The sequence below is a fragment of the Palaemon carinicauda genome, chromosome 9 (genome assembly GCF_036898095.1).
Source record: "Palaemon carinicauda isolate YSFRI2023 chromosome 9, ASM3689809v2, whole genome shotgun sequence".
Classification (NCBI taxonomy): Eukaryota; Metazoa; Arthropoda; class Malacostraca; order Decapoda; family Palaemonidae; genus Palaemon; species Palaemon carinicauda.
Window position 1 is genome coordinate 51935799 of NC_090733.1, and position 5695 is coordinate 51941493.

Consider the following 5695-nt stretch of genomic DNA (forward strand, 5'->3'; position numbering starts at 1 on the left):
TTTTGTATATCGGGATCAGAATACTTATCATCCAGGCAGCTGACATCCTTCCACCCTTCACAATAGTATTTAGAAGCAGTAAAGCACTCTGTCTCGACCTAATTACTTATAAATTTCTGTTGATAACTTACTTTTCAATCTTTATCCTTTTTAAGGCTTCCTCAACTTCTCCTCTTGGATCAGAAAAACTTTCCATTACCTCTGTTGGTATTCTTTCATTTTCTCCATTCATTAACCTTTCAAAATAGCTTCTTCATTCATCCTTTATTTCATCGTTGCTTCTCAAAGTATTGCCATTTCCATCCTTAATTACTCTGAATGCTTTATTTCTTATTTTCATTTTGATGTTTTTTTTCATGTCCCATACAGCAAGGGAACGCCACTCTCTACAGAACCTCCACTGTCGTTTTACCTTGATCGCTCAGAGTATTTAACGTTTCATATCGAGTATTCTTCATTTACTGTTAAATCGTCACTGTTGTAAAAAAGATACTAGTGTTTGTTCTAGGAGGTTTGTAGATTGTTACAAAGAATATTTTTTCTGTTTTTTTTTTTGGGGGGGGGGCATAAAGTTTATTTCTATACATTCAAAGCTTGTTACACTAGGTCTTTTCAACATTTTGAGATTTGAGTGACTTTTATGAATAAAGCGTCTGACACCCCCACCAAACCTACCTTCTCTCGGTATGTGAAAGAAGGCTTTTTGTTGGGGTGGGGGGGTTGTTTCAGTGATCTTCGCCTAATCCAAGTTATTTAACCATGTTTTGGATAATGCTAGCATATCCAAATATACCTCGTTTAATAATTCTCAAATTTGAATCGTCTTATTACCTACAAATTGTATATTTACATAGCCACAGTTTATGACATCCTTAGTAACCATGATTAGTATTTTCTGCTAGTCTTCAATTACAAGTCATAAGCTTTGCAGTCTCTAGAATTTACTATGTGGTCACTTGGTTTGATTAACTTTGTGCAGTTTATACAGTTTGAAACTTGCGAATTACACTCCAGGGTGAAATGTTTTCCTGAACATTTCCCACAGACTTTATCATCATTCTTTGACTTGTAATCTCTTTCAAGATGTCCATACCTCTAACAATGGTAGCAGGTGCTCACGTGGTACCTACCATATATGTTATAAGTACCCCCATCGTAACGAAACTTTGTCCCCATTATCATGAATAGCCCTCCAAACTTCAGGATCACATTTCAGCGCATAGTGGGTGCCCCCTCCGCCCAGCATTTTTCTTCAGGACTACGCTTATCTCCTCTTCTACATTTTGGATTTGGTCCAGGAAGCGATGTCTTTGAATCAAAGCATTTACTACATCTTCATCAATGTGCACATTACATATCATTATTTTTGGTTATAGTTTTCCGATTTTTCTCGTTTCAGTGTCAGCCATCAATGTCTGAATTTTGTTTGTAAAGTTTACAACATTTCCACTCATATTTAACCTCGTGTTAAGTATAGGAATGTCTTTGAGTGCTTGTTCATCCTCGTGTTTTCTTTCAGTAATTTTAGATGTTGTATTAGTTGATTCAATTATCAACAGATTTTTTTCGTTAACTTTGTCAGAATATGTCGGTTTCTCCAGTTTTGGGTCTATCAATGTTTGAAGTGTTGCTTTAATTAATTCCGGACTCATGGCAAGAATGACATCTTTCTCAGTGAGGTCAGTAGTCTGGGTGGAATTTGCTACGTGTACGCTAAGGTCCGCAATTTTATTTTCCAAGTCATCTATTTTCGTGTCATGTTCCTTCAGGGAAAAATATCTCACGTCAACATCTTCCTTTAATTTTGATATTACTAAATTTGCTTGTTTGGCTTCACTTACGCAGTGAGGGCATAACCAATCTAGGTTATTCCGTTCATTATCAGTGAGGCCTATCAATAAATGCACAAATTTCTTCTGGTAGAGTCTATTACATTCACATCCTATCCATTTTTTCCGCTCTCCCTCTGTGGTTTTACATATGAGGCAGAAATAGTTAGAAACAGAGATAGTGTACAGTTTCTTATCACTTAGTTTTCTCCATAAGATTAACTAATATCTTTTCAATGATATCCTCAGCGATAAACAGAAAGCTAAAACACGACTCAGGGTAAGTGTTCAACGGAGCTCCGCGAAACACGTCCACACACTAGCAAGTCACACTAACCTTCGACATCTTCACCTCTTTGATTTCACTATACTGAGATCTTAAATATTTTCACCTCCCCTTTTCTTGTTTCTAGTTCTTTATAGAATTTATTATGATGTTCCCCCTTTCCTTCATTCCCTGCGTGCTTTGCAATCCTGTTTACAATTCTATACTCCTTCTCACCTTCACATTCCTGTGATGTTTTCCAGATCTTTTGTTTCTTTATCTTGGTTTTAAGGATGTATTGTATTTCTTCACTCTCCCACCAGGTCCTTTTTCCATTTTTTTTAACCAGATGAACTTCCACATATTTCCATTCCTATTATCATATCAATATCTGCTATCAGATACCAGGTGGGCTCTACAGTATGTCTTGTATATTATCTAGTTCAGCTTCAACACTCTCATTTCTAACTCTGCCTACAAACGCTTCCTGTTTCTTTACGTCTTTCAGTTTCTACCAACTGATCCTTATACCCTTTCTTCTTTTTTTCGTTTCTGGGGCTTTAAGTATAATTTCCCCACTACCAATGCAATGACCTAGATAAACTACTTTAGCTTGACCAAAAGAACTTTTAGCAAGGTTGATTGTCAGCCCGAATTTTTGCAGGCGTTGAAAAAGTTCTTCCAAGGTGCTAAGATGTTCTTCCCAGGTCTTGCTGGCAATCACAATGTCGTCGAGATATGCAAACACATCTTTAAGACCTCTAGTTATCTCTGCCATCATGCGCTGGAACGTTGCAGGGGCATTACAGAGCCCAAAGGGCATTACTAAGTAAGAAAAGAGACCAAAAGGTGTTACAAATTAAGATATTTTCTTAGCTTTATCAGTCATTGGTACCTGATAATATCCTTTTAGTAAATCCATTTGAGTTAAGAATTTGGCATTACCAATATTATCTAGAATGTCATTAACCGTAGGAAGTGGATAAGAATCTTTAATAGTCACTTTATTTAATTTCCTATAATCAGTGCAAAGTCTGAATTGCCCATTAGGTTTGGGGACCAATATACATGGTGAAGCCCAAAGCGATGTACTGGGCTCTACTAAATTATTATCTAACAAATACTGAACTTCCCTTTTCAATGTTTCTAGTTCAATACGTGTGGCTCTATAGAAAGGTCGACGGATTGGAGTGGTATTTGGTTCAAGCAATATGTCATGGTGAACAGTAGAGCTACACTTAGGAATATCAGTACTAATGTCTGGAAACTTTAATAAGAGACTTGTCAATGCCTGTTTTTGAGGTACATTTAGGCGAGAAAGATATGTCCTTAAAGATTTTAAAGTTTCACTATTTGAAAAATCCTTAAACGATAAAATGAGAATGGTTTCATCACCATCATAAGTTTCCTCATCTAGTTTTAGGTTAGGTACCTTTGTTGCCGCTGTATTAGCTTTGGTTATCACTAAAGCAATATTAGGACTCACCTTTTTGACTGGAGTGATATAGGGTTTAAGGAGGTTTACATGAACTAATTGAGTTTGTGATTTTCGGTCTGGAGTGCTGATTATGTAGTTTACTTTGGAGATCCTATGAACGATCTTATAAGGTCCAGCATATTTTTCTCGTAAGGGAGCGCCAGGAATAGGATGATACACTAAAACTTGGTCGTCAGTTTTGAACTCTCTCATTTTTGCCTTCTTATTGTATATGTGTTGCATCTTCTGCTGGGAAGAAACTAAATTAGTAGGAGCAATATCATAAATGTAAGTAAATTTTTTTTTTATTCTTTTAAATACCGATAAATATTTGTAGTTTCTTCTGGCTTCCTCTGCAAAATATTCTCCTTTACTGAACTTAATATAGTTCTTGGTTTTCGACCGAACTTGAGTTCAAATGGGGATACCCCTGTGGAATCATGAGGTGTACATCTAAGTACATACAGGAGAAGATCGAGGTCCTCATCCCAGTGCTGTGATGTTTCACTGATACACTTCCGTAACAAACTTTTTAAAGTCTGGTGCATTCTCTCCAGGGCACCACTAGTCTGCGGGTGATAAGCAGAAGAGTAAACATTATGGATATTAAATTGATACATAGCTTGCTTGAAAAGATTGCTAGTAAAATTGGTACCTTGATCACACTGTAGTTCTCTCGGGAAACCTAATAAGGTAAAGGTTTTCAACAATTGTCCAACTATGGTTTTAGCACAGATATTTTTAATGGGAAAGCCTAAGGGATACCTAGTGGTAGGGCAGAGGACAGTCAAAATGTATTCATTACCCTTGCGAGTCTTTGGCAATGGCCCAACACAATCAATATTCACCTTATCAAATGGTGACATAGGTACTGGAATGCTTTGAAGTGGTGCTGGAGGTATTTTCTCATCAGGCTTACCAGTGATCTGACAGTGGTGACAGGAAGCAATGAACTCCTTAATGTCCTTTCTCATTTCTGGCCAATAAAACTCCTCAAACAACCTCTTGTAGGTTTTATTCACTCCAAGATGGGATTCTGTAGAATGAGCGAGGTCAAGCAAGGGTTTCCTTAAGGACTCTGGAAAAACAACCTGAAAACAATCATGCCAAGAGTTAGATGTTGGAGCTTTGGGAGACTTGTAATGGCGAAACAAAATATTTTTCTCCACATAAAAGTACGGAGTTTTAGGGTTGTCAGTAGGATCCACTACTTTATCCCAGAGTGCTTTCAAACTTGAATCCTTCTGTTGGAGTACAGCAAACTGGTCCTTATTTATATCAACTAAATCCAGAGCCTCTGTTATTCTGTCATTCTTTACCTTGGGAGGAAAATTAGTGCTGGACGTTTTACTAGATGATCTAGTGATTACTTGGGAGATTTTACCTGGCTTTTTGGAGAGCTCATCTTTGATTACAACCTCAGGTGTTTTTACAATCAATTTAGGTTTAAGTACAGAGGATCCTGCAAGATCATTACCAATAATCATCTGAATAGGGTAACAAGGTAATGGTTTATCTAAGGCAGCAACTTTTGCCTTACCTGTAAAATAAGGACAATCAATATCCACCTCAGCCTCGGGTAGAAGAGTAGTTGTGGTTAAGTCACTTACTGCTATGAACTCTTTTGTGTATTTTAAGTTGTCTTGACTGGCAGCCGAAATTATTGTCTGGGATGAAGCAGAGTCTCTCAGAGCTGTGACAGATGAATCATTTAGTGAAGCCTCACACATGAATTCATTAAATGGTTCCAGATCCTGTGAATGAACAAAAGCATGACATGTCACTGCACCTTTAGATTTCTTGGACTTACCATCAGTTCTTACCTCTGACTTCTGACATTTTGGACTGGGACAATTTTCTATGGAGTGTCCATCTTTCTTGCAATAAGCACAACTAACCTGATGAGATTTAGGCGATGAGACAATCTTTGAAGAATCTTTACTATTCTTGTGAATTAGATAATAGTCGTCAGCTAAGCTAGATGCTTTTAACACTTCAATTTCACCTTTAAAATGTACATAAGTGGCAATATTAGAGGGAACTTTAAGCAAAAACTCCTCCAACAAAATCAGATTTTTAAGAGAGTCTAAATCATTAACACTAGCTCTCTCCAACCATTTGTTA